This window comes from Akebia trifoliata, chromosome 2 (genome assembly GCF_017979445.1).
Source record: "Akebia trifoliata isolate Shusen 1 chromosome 2, ASM1797944v1, whole genome shotgun sequence".
NCBI lineage: Eukaryota > Viridiplantae > Streptophyta > Magnoliopsida > Ranunculales > Lardizabalaceae > Akebia > Akebia trifoliata.
The window spans coordinates 30,822,070-30,838,276 of record NC_141376.1 but is presented as its reverse complement, the minus strand read 5'-3'; the positions used below and the strand labels follow the sequence as shown (position 1 = coordinate 30,838,276).

Below are 16,207 nucleotides of genomic sequence, written 5' to 3'. Positions count from 1 at the left end.
AAAATAATTAATAAAAAGAAAGAGGAAGAGAACAAAAGATGGAAACTCATTTTTTACTATAGTTTGGTCTCTATTTATTGAGTCAGACTAGGATTTCTTAAATCGGAACATTCATGTACATCAACAAAAATCCAAACCCTAACTTATTACATCACAAATCAAGTTGTCATTAAATTGCACGAATCTCGAGGTTTAACTTGTCGACTTCACTGCATCGCCGATACAACCCAATGGGCCTGCTTTTTGGTTTAGGTCTTTGTCTTGGATTCCTAGCTGCAGTGAACTCTTGCGATTTGCTTGGTTCATCCTTTTGGATCTCGTGGTGATCTATCACAAATAATTAATCAAAATTAAGCCATATATCAAAATAAATTAAAAAATAACAAAAAATATGAATTATGAATGCATTATCTCTAATTAGAGGATTTAAATATATTTTATCTTTAAATTTTTTGTAATTAGGGCCTTAAAATCGACTTTCAAGATCCTGATCAATATGAATCAAATATTCTGGTCTAGATGTTCAATTGTGACTCAAGGAAGGTATTGAGGTTTTCGACTCACCCGTTTATATGGTTACTTACTTAACTTCAAATTTTTAATTCACATTGAATTTTTATTATTTTGATATTTTCAGCTTATGTGCAATGGATAAAGTCAAATTCAAACGAGCCATAAATATTTAAGTCACCAATGGCTCAAAAACCTCTAACGCATGCTTTGACACTGCTTTTAGTCATTCACCTAGTTAGTGAAGCGAACCTGTGATTCAACTGGATTTTTTGAGTGTGCAAGTGTTATTCAAGCACGGTTGGATCAACTTAGTAAAAATCCGAATTTTAGGACATTGAATTGATCACATTCGAAATTTGAAACTTGTGAATGTTGTTTATCAGGTGCAGGTTGAACGCCTTTGGATGCTAACATAAACAGAGGAGATCATGTCAAAATTTTGAGGCACCATCTACTATGCCTTGAGATTTGACATGGGGCTTTGTGTTAGCGTTTGACGGGGGCCACAGATGATATCAGAGCATAACATTAGATCCGTATGGGATATAGATTTGCTGTGTGTTGGAGAACTGACTGATACCACAGATATTAGATCGATAATCATAGAGTGTCACTAGGAATTCAGTATTCGAACTCATCAGTAGTTCCGTATTGGAATTACGAGTTCTTCAGTGTCTAGATGTCTATAGAGCTAATAAGCGTATGATAGTATTCTAGGTTCATTCTGTTAGTAATGAAAATGATGTTCATTACTAGATTCCTTATTGTACTAGTAGTTAATGCTTTCATGAGAATGATGTTGGCATGATTCTGAGAAGTTCCTTGCTTTTGATAAAATGAAGATTACTGAATTTGCAGGTTAGGAAAGATGCAAGGAAATAGAGGTGCAACTAGACTCGTGACAAAGAGTCAAACTGGTAGGGAAGATCTACCTGGGTCTAGTAAACTCACCAAGATAGAACGTTGATAGAAACAGTCTCTGAGCTATCTCAAAGTCAGACGCATTTGGAAAGAAGACAATCGGAGATGTTTGAAGTCCAAATGATTATGGTGGGTCAACTAACAAAAAGATTAGAAAGGATAGAAGAAAGGCTCGACCACTATTTTAAGGATAGAAGAAAGGCTCGACCAAATGGATCAAGGAGTAAATATCCTACCACAGGGAGGACTACAAGAAGAAATAGGGACAATACAAGTACCGTCTTAAAGAAGAAAGGCAGTTAGCATCCAATAAAAGGCAAATAATTACGAAACTAGCAAGGTTGTGGGGAAAACAACCATGCATAAGAAACGAGACTATAGAAATACCCACTCAAGAGATAGAAGAGTTTTACAAAAAATAACTTATAATATTAAATCCGTCAAAAGAAAGAATAGTGGCATGTTATGAATGTAGTAAGTTAGGACATAAAGGGGAGCAATGTTCGGGTCAACGTCAACTGATTAAAGATCCATGGCTAAGAAAAATTTTAGATGGGCCAACTCAAGGAACAATAAGACTACTGGATTTTAACAAGATTGATGAAATACTTATGCCACCACAATCAGACCGAACTAGCGGTCGAAAGCGAAAAGGAATGGAATTACAGATATCTCGGGGACAAATCAGTCAACCCCATACGTCTCTTCCTTCCAGATCAGATCCGACCAAGATACTGAGTGGCTCTGGACCCGCATATCCGCAGTACTGAGCTCCTACTCCACTATCGAGTTATTTTCTATCACCGAGTCATAGAACAATTGAGACTCCAATGATGTCAACAGGGCCAAAGGAACCAACAAAGCAGGTTTAGAGCCTACAGACCCCAGTCCACCAACTGCCTGCTTCATAGAGATCTACGAAGACAGGATCGTTGACATGTTACGTATGTGGTCAGATGAGACATATCAGGAGACAATGTTCTCTATTACAGTCGCGAGTAAGGATTGTGACCCAGGAGGAAGTACTCGTCTCCGACGAAATTTTGGAAGGTACGATTTTTTAATTATAATATTAAAAAGTGGAGTTATATTCATCACTAGTTCTTTTAGATCATATAATTTTGTCGACAATACCTCCTCTTAAAAATTGATATATGACTACTTTTACATTACAAGTTCACTAATAAAGATAGAGAGGAATAAATCCGAATTCCAGTTGTGACTCCACTCTCATACGTGTCCCATACCACGTATGAGCTTGGTGATCCCTACCGTACATCTCAAGATAGTACCCCACTTCGGATGATATGACGTACTATCCCTTCAGGCATTCATAGACTCTTTAACAGCTCATAAAATAACTATATATATATACAAAACAAAGGAGAAATTAACAATACAAGATTGATAATGGATATCCAGTTTCCTACTATGCAACTATGGTCACCTAGTCTAAAATAAATAACAGAACGGAAAAGTAAACAGCGCCCCGCGCTAACGGAAAGTAAATAAACATGCAACCAATAATATTATCCCTGGATATCCATTCACCAACCTACACATAACACAACAATTTAAAATGCAGACATCACCCCTCGGGTGTGACTTTGACATTTTACCGTTTCATACATTTTTTTCCTTTTATTGATTTTTACTGTTTTCAATCTCTCAAACAAAATATCCACTTTCTGATATTCATCAACTCAATATGAGTTCATTGAATATTAAATCATTTTTTCAACTATGAAATTCATTTTTATCAATAACATTGAAAAAGTACAAAACTTAGATCAAAACGGTGTTCGAGCAGTGTATATGACCTAACTGACGAAAATAATCCGGTGAAATATCGTACCCACGTATAATTTGTTATAAAATATAATTAAACATATCAAATATATACAAGTTCTGGCGTGAATTTGAAATAACCAATTAAATTCTAAATTTTTGAAAACATATCACAAATTTTTTGATAAAATCCTAAATGCAATTTTAACAATCTACGATTACTAATAGAAATTGAGAGTTCCTTACAATTTCTAGGCGACGGAATTGAAGCACGTGCGTGTAAACACTTCATTTTTGCACTCACCTGATTAATCAACTCGTCAATCCGATCGCGACGGTTCCCAATGATGGATGATTATTCCAATGCTCTATTTTGTTACTAGATATGTTTCAGAAATTTAGATGAAGTATCTCAAACTAACAAAACTGTAGAAATTACACTAAGCTAGGAAAATATAATCCCAAAAACATAGAAATCATCTTGTAGAAAAAAAGAAGTTTTACGATAAAAATTACTAAAAAATGACTAAATTACGAAAATACCCCTAACATCAAAACATCATTAGAGCCCCTTACGCTTAGGAAAACCCATTTGAACACATAAAACAATAAAATAAAATCAAACAAACCATTTTGCCAATTTTCATCAAATTCGACACATTTAAAAAAATGCCCCTCATAAGGGTTGACAATCATTTCATGCCAAAAAATTTCATAAGTGACATCAACCAATAATCCTATTGAATTTCTTACAAAAAAATCGATTTCAAAACATCCTGGAACATCGAAAATCAATTTGAAACGCAAAAGCTCTTTTTAGGGGCAAAACGATAATTTTCTAATTTAAATTTTTTTTTTAATTTCGAAATTAATAAATAAAATATTAATTAACGTAAAGTGAAACCTTAATAAAATTAATTTAAAAATCTAAACCAAGTCAATTTCATAAGACTTAAGTCAAAACTCTCATTAAAACCTTAATCTAAAGAAACCAAGGCAATCTCATAAGACTTAAGTCAAAATCCTAATTCTTAAAAAAAAATCTATAAATAGGAGCTTCCACAATCCAATTTCATAGGTTAAAGAAAACCCTATAAAAAGTAGGTCAAAAAGCCTCCCTAGCCTTCCCAATACCCTGATTTTGAAGCTCTAACCCCTTACCTATCATCCAAACCCTAGTTTTTATTCACAAACTCTCAGAAACTCTTTACAAAATACCTAGAAATCCATCAAAAAATTTAGGAAACATTCAGATCTAAAAAGGAAGTACTTCATCTTGGAAATCTGAAGCGGATCTAGTAATAAAAATAAAGCGAGGAGTATCTTATGAAGAACCATTCTACCAGTTCTGAGGGAATAAATCGTTGCAATCGTATTGATATATTTTTTTTTATCTTTATTTTATTTTATTTATTTTAGATTTTTTTAACAATGTAATCTTCTTGGAAAATAGTAGATACTGACGTTTGTTGGGCAGGGTTGGTGCTTAACACCTTCTAACCCCGTAACGTGATCCCCAGACTTTGTTTCTTTTTGTAAATTAGTTGTTTTTATCCATTTTGAGTCAATACTTGATTCCTAGATCGTAATAACTAGGTGGCGACTCCCAAACCTTGAAAATCAAAAGCGGATCTGCATCTTCCGAGGATCGAGGACTCTTTTAGTGCACGAAAATCGAGGTGGTTTGAACTTCGAAATAGTTAATTTTCAAATCTAACCCGGTGATTTCAAAGATTTTGACACCGTTGTCTTTTCTCCCTTTTGTGATGGAGGACAGTTTGATATCGAAACAGATGAAATCCGAGGTCGAAGTTACGAAATCTCTGTATATATATATGGTTGATTCTTGACAATACGGGGTGAAAAATGCGAGAAAATAGAAGGAACTTGGGTGGATTTTGTAGAGAACGAAGCTGCGGACGTTTCTCCCTTTTGCGTCGATGGTCGAAGATGGACTGCTCGCGATGAATTAGAGTTTGAAAATTGAGAAAAAAAATTAATTTTTTTTAAAAATCTCGTTGGCTGGTTTTTGACGTGTGAGAAGGATGATGAATAGCAAAAAAATTAAAAAAATTAAAAAATTCATTTATATAAAGTCTTGGACGAAATCAGTATTTTGCCTATTATTTCGATCGACGATAACTTGACCATCTGGACTCCAAAAGTGGTGAGTGAATACTCTATTTTATTTAATTTTTCGTTCCGGATTTAATGGTATGGTCAAATTTTATAAATTATATCTTTAACAAAAAATTACATTTTTGGCCCAATGGGACCTTAAAATTGACGTCGTTTTCGTTTTTGACGATTATTTGACTTTCTGATCTCTAAAAATGATAAGTAAATAGTCCATGTTCAATAATTTTTCGTTACAAATCCAATGGTGTAATCGAATCTTAATAGTTCTTATTCTAGCAAAAAGTCATTATTTTAACTTGATTCGATTCGGTAATCGAGGATTTTGTAATTTTTCTGTTCGGACTCACATTTGAGTGTGCTTACAGGCTAAAGTATATTTTTCAATCATTTTGAATCTAATGGTGAGGCCAGATTCTATTAAAAATGATTAAAAACATCTTAAAGTTTTACCCCTAAGTCCTACTTTCAAGATTTTATCAAAATTCTATTATTTATTTTTTCTCGAGATACGAATAAAAAACTTGGAGTTTTACAGTAAAGAATAATATGGTCAATTGTAACCTAATTAGGGTTAAAAATATTTTTAGGCTTTTCTATTTAAAGGCCTGGAGGCCATTGTAAAGAAGAGGAAGAAGGTATTAGGGAAAAGGAGGTGTGAATGCCATGTAATCGTGAAATTTATAGTGAAACGACTCTTCGAGCCCATGGACATAGGCACGTTTGCTGAAGCATGTAAAAAATCTATCTACTATATTTTTCCATATTTTTATTATTATTTTTTTGATTGAATGTTGAACTTGTGATCGCTCCACAATTGGCACTGTTCGTGGGAATCGAAGAGGAAAAATCATGAGAAATCACGTATACGGTTGAGGTTTCAATGAGAAGTAGGGATTGCCGTCAATACAAGACTTACGGAGATTATGATTTATATTGGATTCTATCAAGGGACAAATTACGAACAGATAAGGGATATTGAAAAAGAAAGAGAGAGAGAGGAGTCGATCCGTGTTTGAGTTTGCTCGCTCTGCGAAAGAGGTGTGGATCGTAGGATCTCTCAGCCATGGCTTGCATAAAGAGTGTCAACAGATCTGTTTCGATTGCCTTCTTGCCCGATTCACCTTACCTTGCAGCGGGTATCATGGCTGGATTATTCAACCTGTCGATAAGTTTTTCAGCCAACCTTGAAATTTTCAACTTTATTGCCGATCGAACGATCGAGAGCTCCCTGTTGCTGGTTCGTTAGGAGTGCTGGAGAATGCACAACAGAAGATAATGAAAATTTGAAATAGAGGTAGCATCACATAGATGCCCTTACACCTTAACAAAATTTTGAGAAAGAGGAAAACAGAGAAGAGAGGGTGTAAGGCAGCCATTAATGGCAGCTCCGGTTACAGGAAAGACAAAGATCGATCAGGTTTTGTGGAGTTAGATACGGAGATATGGAGTGTGGCTTCTCGTCTTCATTGAAACTCTTGATCAGGCGAGGAACTGTTGTAAATGTTCATAATCAGGAAGTTGCAGATGTTTATGTAGAGGATGGAATCATTGTCTCTGTGCAACTTAATATCAACGAAGGTTTCGTTGATGATGTAACTGTTCTTTGATGCCATGTATTTCTAAACCTACATGGTTACATGTTTTTCAAGAAAGCAAGTAGAAAAGTTGGTTGGGTGTGTACCTTATATATCATTTTTGATATATGGTGACCTACTTTAGGCCTGTCAACGGATATGTAACCGATCGGATACTACTATATCCGAATTCGAATTCGAAAAAAAACAATACTATCCGAATTCGAATTCGAATCCAAAAAATATATAGGATATCCGATAATATCCAATTCGAAAAAAAAACCCTGCAAAATACCATCGTCTTCGATTTGTCGGAGTTCGCACAGTCGAAACCCCCGAAAAATCACTCCGACTGGTTCGGAGAGAGAGAGAGAGAGAGAGAGTGAGTGAATATGTACCTGTAATCTCTTCGACCGGAGAAGATGTGTCGGAGTTCACACAGTCGAAACTCGAAACCCTCAGATTTTATCCTAAAAAATACGACTGGTTCGAATCAGATCGGAGAGAGAGCAAGAGAGAGAGAGAGAGAGAGAAAGAGAGAGAGGGGTACCTGATGATCGCCGGCCGGAGAAGACAGTGTTGCGGAGTTCGATCGAAATTCATCGTTCCGAATCCGTCCCTGTGGTTTGTCTCGTTTAGCTGGTTAGAGAAGATGAAGTTTAAAAGAAAACATTTCGTTGTATAACACGAGTACGCATCACCATATATACATATGTAAAACTGTTGTTGTAAAACATAAATACATGGTATATATATTATATTGGAGCGGATATTATCGAATCGGATATCGTGATATCCGAATTCGTATCCGAAACGCTGTAACACCCCAGATTTTCAACTCATATCTCGAGGAAAGTAAATGGTGAGATTTGGAGGAAAATATCGAATGAAAGACTTAGAGTAAAATACTCGAATATTGCTATGATTAATTTTAAGGAAAATCGACTTCGCCATTAGATTCAAAAGGATCGAAATATATACATTAGCTTATCAGCAAGTTCGAATTCGAGTTCGGAGGAAAAAGTTATAAAATCCTCGAACTTCGTGTTAAGTGGGATCCAAAATAGTGGAGTTTCGTTAGAGCGAGAATCAGAAAGATTTGATGACACCGTTAGGTCCGCAATGAAAAATTATTCGAAACGGTATACTCGTTTGTCATTTTCCGAGTCCGAATGGTTAAGTTATGATCGAAACTAGAAATGATTGGGTAAATTACAAGTATACCCTCAGCCCTCTTATAAAAGAGAACTCACTTTCTTTTATTTCATTTCACTTCTTCACTCTTTTCCAAAGAACTCAACTCAGCCATCTTTTAGACCTAGGGTTTGAACCCATTCCTATCAAGATCTATCCCAATCAAGTCCGAGTTGAACCTCGACGAAGAAGGCAAAGTCGTCGGCGTTGTCGAGCTCTACGTCCTCACCCCATCCAACCTCCATTTCCTCTTCTTTCTCTTGGTCTCCCACAAGAATCAGCAAGTGGGTTTTTGTATAATCACTTGGAACCTCATCCAAATCATAGGAGAGTCGTTGTTGGTCATTAGGAAGCGGGGAGAACTCCTTCAAAGAGGGTTTCACAACCAACCACTCCGTTGGCACCCGAGTTCAACCACTTTCGGAACTTCGAGCCGCCTAACATTGATCCTTAGTGTTGATTCATCACCATTGGCGTCCACAAACAAGTAAGGGACTTCCAATTCTTATTGGTAGCTTTAGATTTCCGAAATGTGCATTTAGGGTTTTGAAACAAAACTTATTGTTTGCATTTAAATTGTAGAAATTGGTGTTTGATTCAAATTCATGGTAGAAGTAGGTGTTTTGTTTATGCTTTATCGAATTTTGATAACAAAATCGTGGGTGGGTCGAATGGTTCGAAGAATGGAAGAAGAAATCGAAAAAGGGATCGAAAAACCCAAAAATCGCGAGTGAGGTTCAGGCTGTAGGTGGGAAGGGTCGGTGCCACCGGCACCTACCGAAGGCATTCTGTCGGTCCCACCGACAGAATGTTGCTTCTGCCACCGACGAAATCAAGAATCGTCGAAAATTTTATACTGTCGGCAGAACCGTCGGTCCCACCGACAATTTCCGATGAGTAAACTGTTGGTTCCACCGACAACATCCTGATTCTGCCGCCGACAGCCACTGACAGACACAGTTTTGATCAGAACAGTGTTCTGACTCTTGGCTTGACCTCTTTACTTTCCATTTACTTTAAGTTCTTTAATGAAATTAAGGTTTTACCCCCCATTTCGGAACAATGGGAATGGTTTTAAGATCCAAATCTCAAAGGATCAAAATCCGAATTTTGGTTTCAAGAACAAAACGTATTTTTCGACGTTTTCGGCAAGTTTTCAAAATGTAATAACTTTCATATTACTTTGAATTATATTACGAAAACTATATGGTTGCGAATCTCGTGATCGAGACTTTCATTTCGAAAAATCCGTTTTCAATCTCGAGAACTTTGAAAAATTGAATTTCTGACACTTAGCCAAATTTTTACCAGCTTTCTCTATTTTTAACAGCCTTGGTCCCGAGCATCGCTGGGACTTTGTTTTTAAATAAACTTTGGTAGTTTTCAATGGAAAGACCAAAAGAATGACTTTGAAAGATTGAAAATGAATGGTTAATTTGAAAGGATGAAAAATGAGAATGTTGAGAGAATGGAAAAAAGGAATGAACGGTAAAATGTCAGAATCACACCCGCGGGGTGATGTTTGCATTTTACATTATATGTTGTGTGTAGGTTGGTGAAAGGATATCCAGGTTATTAATGAAAAGGTTGCATGTTTATTTCCGATTATGTTAGCGCGTGCGCTGAGTACTATTATTTATTTTTAGGCCGGGTGACCACGGTTGCATGGTAGGAACTGGATATCCGTTCTCAACCCTATTCTGTTAATTTCTCTTTTGTTTTAAATGAAAAATCATATATGTACGTAGCTATTTTGTGAGCTGTTAAAGGGTTTGCGAATGCCTGAAGGGATAGTGCGTCACATCATCCGAAGGGGTGCACTATCCTAGGATGTACGGTAGGGACCACCAAACTCATACGTGGTATGGGACGCGTATGAGAGTGGAGTCACAACTGGAATCCGGGTCCATTCCTTTCTTATCTTTACCAGTGAACGTATATTGTAAAGGTGGTCGTATACGAGTGGAGTGTCATTTGGGAATTACATGCACGCCTGATAGGCATAGACGAAGATGATTAGTCAGTGATCATTAACAATCTAGTAGTAGTCGAACGTTCTGACACATCAAAAAGAGACCCATTGCTTACGGTCACGTCAAACGGCCAGCCTGAGCCGGATAAATGGTTCCGCAAGCGTGGTAGACACGACCAGCCACAAAATCAGGAACTACGATGTTATTGGGGAATATCATGTCCTGACTGGGAGCGATCCAGTCGTGAATCCCAACTCTTTAATTCCAATACTCCACCATTTGTATTATGTATCTGTTGTTATATTTTGAATTATAAACGAGAAGCATGTCTATTATTTCAATGTTGGCAATCTTATTTGCATAAAATGAAAAATGTATGATGAGTATGGATGATTGATGCTATGTGTAATTTTTAAAACTGTTTAGTTGCTCATCCCTGGCTATACGTACCAGTTGATCGTATTTTATCTTGTAAAATCTTGCATGTATGAAAATGTTCAGTATGCTTTATTCGATCATGCTTAGGAAGGGTTATTAGTAGGAATTGGCTGTGAACTTACTGGGTAACCATTGTTACTCACCCTTTCCTTCCTATTTTTTTTAGTTTCAGCACTTGCAGCTACCTAGGCAGGCGTAGAGTCAGTGATTGAAGAGTATCTGGTCGATCAGATCGACGATCAGAGTTTATTACCTGGTGAGCACTAGGGTCACATCCCTTAGTATTGTCAGTTTCATCCAGGATGTATGTAATTTTGGATTTGAGAGTTTAGGCCTCTGTTAGAGTGAGAGTGTTTTGGTAAGCCTGTATATTGATAAATCTTCCGCACTCTGATCTACTTACATGTTAGATGTAATTAGTCTTCCGCTGTTATTTTCCTGTATCTACGTTTTTATATACAGGTTTTGTCATAAATTGGTTTATCAGGTTTGAGTTCCGTGAAACGTTAACATAAACAGAGGAGACCATGCCGAAATTTCGAGGTGCCACCTAGTACCTCGAGATTGGGCCTTGGGATTTGTGTTAGCGTTTGGCGGGGCGCCACAAACGCATTCGAATATTCAAATGACATCCGAATCCGAATCCAAAATCTAAAAATTTCGGATAATATCTGATTTTTCGAATTCGAATTTGAATTCGAATTCGGATTTCGGCTATCCATTGACACCCCTAACCTACTTAGCAATATGTAGGGATATAATGGATAAAGGTAAAGAGTTGAGATGGTGTGTGGCGCATGCACATTAGTAGTTGATGTGTAACATTGGTCCCAAATAGAACTTGAATAAAGGTAAGAATTGGGGGTCAATTGGATGCTTTATGTGCATACCAATATTTTTGTGTGCTAAAGTCCTTTGAAGGATAAAAGATTTATGGATTTATTGGGACGTTTGGAATGTTCGCCAAATCTAATGTGCATAAGAGCTACATCTTCAAACATGGATAAATATGAAAAGGATAGGGGATCCCTAATTCTCACAAAGTCTCATTGAGCTAATTTATTGTTCGGGGGCTTAATCATGTCAAGCAAATTTTTTGATAGTGGGTCCGCTTGACAAATAAGGCTTGGGAACTAATTTTGTGCTCCACTCGATTGAGCCTAGGGACTTCATTGAGCCAAATGGTATACTTGGGAGCTAATTCTATGTTCAACTCGATCGAGTGGAGGGATTCCATTAAATCAGATAATTCGATTTATAAACACAAGAATTTGATTGAATCAAGGGTTGGGATTTTACCCAAGTTGGGGAACTCATATGATTAAAGTGGTAAATATATGTGAGGGTTCATTTTAACCGCGACCCACCGAGTCATATGGTATAAATAGGGGTCTAATTTGAAATACTAATTTGTTAATGAGAGACTGACCTCGACTCATTGGCCTTGACTCAGCAAGTCCAATGGATTTAACTTCGGAAATCAATTTATAAGTGGGGTTCGATCAAATTACATTGCTTTAGGCAATGACATGGATTGACAACACTAGACTGAAAATTAATTGCCTGACTGTTTTATGCAATTATTATTGTTTTGTGTCCATGTTATTTTGAAGATGTAGGTTGCAAATGAACTTGACATCACTCGACTCATATGGGGAGTTCGGTTCACATCCTAAGTCGGTTGTGCTAGACTACTTAACGCCACACCCAACTCATATGGGGAGTCTAGTCCACATCCTAAGTCGATCGTGCGGGACTACTTGGCGTTACACTCGACTCATATGGTAAGTTCGGTCCACATCTTAATTTAGTCGCATAGGACTACTTAGCGCCACACCCGACTCATATGGGGAGTCAGGTCCACATCCTAGTCCGTCGTGCGGGATCACTTAGCGCCACTCCCGACTCATATGGGGAGTCTGATTTACATCCTGAATCGGTCGTGCAAGACCACTTAATGCAAAGCCCAGCCGTAAGGGGGTTGGTCTACAGCGAAAGCCTTGGCCTGTCATGAGAGTCGAGCCCAACAGTATGGGGGTTGATTTAGCGATAGCCTTGGCCTGTCATGAGAGTTGAGCCCGACTGTATGGGGTCGATTTAGTAAAAGCCTTAGGTCATTATGGGAGTCGAGCCCAACCGTGTGGGGTTTGTACATCTACTATTTATCTAAGTCTTTGATCATTTCGAGATCCAAGTCCGATATAGGATTTCGGTCGATTCTTCTACTATTTATCTAAGTCTTGGATCGTTTCAAGATCCAAGCCCGATCTGGGATTTCGGTCGATTCTTCTACTATTTATCTAAGTCTTAGATTATTTCGGTATCCAAGTCCGATCTAGGATTTCGATCGAATCTTCTACTATTTATCTAAGTCTTGAATCGTTTCAGGATTTAAGTTTGATCTGGGATTTTGGTTGGTTCTTCTATTACTTATCTAAGTCTTGGATCATTTCGGGATCCAAGCCTGATATGGGACTTCGGTCGGTTCTTCTATTATTTAACGAAAGCCTTGGTTCATGAGGGGATCAAATCCCGACCGTTAGGGGATCAGCACACAACGAAATTCTTAGTGCGTAAAGGGAATCAAACCCAACCAACGAGGGTAGGGCTAACTCGTTTTTGTTTCTAATAACGACTAGTTCATAAGGGAGGCAAGTCCAACCATTCGGGGTGAGTTTAATTGATTTTTGTTCAAAACCTGACCATAGGGGGTTATATCTATTGGCTTTGGATAATGGCACCAAGACCAATTGATAAGCGAAAAATGACAAAAAATGGGAGAATAAACAATGTATTTGTAAAACAAAAATACCTTGAGATAAATCGAGGTCATTATAGTCACCACACTTTTGAAGGTAAAATAGGCGGGTAGCATGGACATTGACTAAACAAATCTTAGACCTTGAAATGACAATTTATAAGGTGCGTGGTCACATGTCATATGATACCATTCCTTTATTCTTGGGTAATTGGACTAAAAGTCCAAACCCTCGATAGGGGTATTGTGGAGGATATTTCTTGCTAGGTACCAAAGGGAAACATGTGGCATCTAGGGATTCGAGTCAAGTACGGAGATACGAGGGTTAGCACAGTGGCTCGATCACAAACCAACCATGGGTTCAGGTCTCGGTTGGAGAAAAATAGGGATTAGATCAAAATGGATTAAATCATCATCCATCCGAATCGTCCATTCACACCATCAACACACATCCCGAGGTGGATACATAGCATCATTTGAAGACGTTTCTTTTCTTTTTTAATGTAATAATTAATTTGAATATGGAGTAATATGGTCAATTGTAACCTAATTAGGGTTATAACTCTTTTTAGGGCTTTTCTATTTAAAGGCCTGGAGGCTATTGTAAAGAAGAGGAAGAAGGTAGATGGAAAATGAGGAGGCCATATAACCGTGAGTTTTATAGTGAAACGACTCTTTAGGCACGTTTGCTGAACCACGTAAAAATCTGTCTTTTATATTTTTCCATGTTTTTATTATTATTTTGTGGATTGAATGTTGAAATCGTGATCGAGGTTGATTTATTACAAAATCGGCCTCCACAACCTGCAAAAAGGAACTCGAGTTGGTAAGAAAATGAAGGAGTTTAGACGAAAGTAAAGGGAAGTCAAATAAAAAGGATGAGGGATATTAAAATAGTTGTTTTGCAAACGGGGCTTGTAAAACCTTGAATTTTTGATTCGTATCTCGAGGAAAATAAAATAGTGAAATTTTAAGAAAATCTTGAAAGTGGGACTTAAGGGTAAAACTTTAGGATGTTTCTGATCATTTGTAATGAAATCTAACCTCACCATTGGATTCAAAAGGATTAAAAACATAATTTAGCCTGTAAACATGCTCAAATATGAGTCCGAATAGAAAAGTTGCAAAATCCTCGATTACCGAGTCAGACTAGGCTAAAATAGTGACTTTTTACTCGAGAAATAATTATTAAGATTTGATCACATCATTGGGTTCGTAACGAAAAATTATTGAATATGGACGATTTATTTGTCATTTTTGGAGATCAAGAAGTCGAATTATCATCAAAAATGAAAATGACATCAATTTTAGGGGTCACCTCAGGCAAAAAATGTAAATTTTTGCTAGAGATAGAATTTATAAAAATTGACCACACCATTAGATCCAGAACAAAAAATTAGACGAAATATAGTATTTATTTGTCAGTTTTGGACTTCGGATGGTCAAATTATCGTCGATCAAAATAATAAGTGAAATATCGATTTTGTCCAAAATTTTATATAAATAAAATTTTAATTTTTTTTTTATTAATTCGTCTTCTCCAACCCGTCCAACAGCCAACATTTTTTTTTTTTAAATTTACTTTTTTTAAAACCTTCCACCTAAGATCCCTCGCAAACGGCTCATCGTCGACGACCGACGCAGAAGGGAGAAACGTCCGCAACCTCGTTCTCTACAAAATCCACCCAAATTCCTTTCATTTTATCGTCTTTTTGACCCCGTATCGTAATAAAAAACAGCCGTATATATATACGGGAGTTTCGTAACTTCGACTTCGGCTTTTATCCATTTCGGGGTCAAACCGTTTTCCACCGTAGAAGGGAGAAAAGACGACAGCGTTGAAATCTTCGAAACCACCGGGTTAAATTAAAAAATTAGTCGTCTCGAACTTCAATCCATCTCGATTTCTGTGTCGATCACCTCGATTTTTTTGCACGCATTTCGATCCTATCGCTTAGAGACTGTAAGGAACTCTAAATTTCTATTAGTAATCGTAGATTGTGAAAATTGCATTTAAAATTTTATCAGGAAATTTTTGATGTATTTCCAAAATATTGAATTCTTTTGTTATTTCAAATTCATGCCAGAATTTGCATGTTTGATATGTTTAACTGTATTTTATAACAAAATATATATGGGTAGGATATCTCACTAGGTTATTTCCGTCAGTTGGGTCTTGTACACCGCTCGGACCCCATTTTAATATAAGTTTTGTACTTTTTCATTGTTATTGATAAAAATAAATTTTAGAATTAAAAAAATGATTTAATATTCAATGAGCTCATATTGAGTTGATGAATATCAGAAAGTGGATATTTGGTTTGAGATATTGAAAATTGTAAAATTCAAAAAAGGGTAAAAGGATATGAAAACGGTAAAATGTCAGAATCACACCCGAGGGATGATGTCTGCATTTTATATTATTGTGTTGTGTGTAGGTTGGTGAACGGGTATCCAGGAATAATATTACTGGTTGCATGTTTATTTACTTTCTGTTAGCGCGAGGCTTTGTTTACATTTTCGTTATGTTATTTATTTTAGGTCATTTGGCCACAGTTGCATAGTAAGAAACTGGATATCCATTCTCAATCTTGTATTGTTAATTTCTCTTTTATTTTCAAATGAAAATAACATATATATGTAACTATTTTGTGAGCTGTTAAAGAGTTTGTGAATGCTTAAAGGGATAGTACGTCATATCATCCGGAGTGGTGTACTATCATGGGATGTACGGTAGGGACCACCAAGCTCATACGTGGTATGAGACGCGTATGATAGTGGAGTCACAAGTGGAATCCGGGTTTATTCCTCTATATCTTTACCAGGGAACTTGTAATGTAAAGGTGGTCGTATACGAATGGTTTGTATATTTGGGAATCACATGCATGCCTGATAGGCATAGACGAAGA

The 16,207-nt window shown here is 36.8% G+C and overlaps 1 long non-coding RNA gene across 1 annotated transcript; it reads right to left on the bottom strand.

Moving 5' to 3' along the window:
• Positions 1–226: 226 nt before the first annotated feature.
• LOC147410121 (uncharacterized) lies at positions 227–7,664 on the bottom strand. Its single transcript, XR_015170324.1, has 3 exons — positions 7,486–7,664; positions 7,334–7,405; positions 227–327 (listed from the first exon to the last, which is right to left on the bottom strand). It is a non-coding gene; the product is annotated as an uncharacterized LOC147410121 (long non-coding RNA).
• Positions 7,665–16,207: the final 8,543 nt, after the last annotated feature.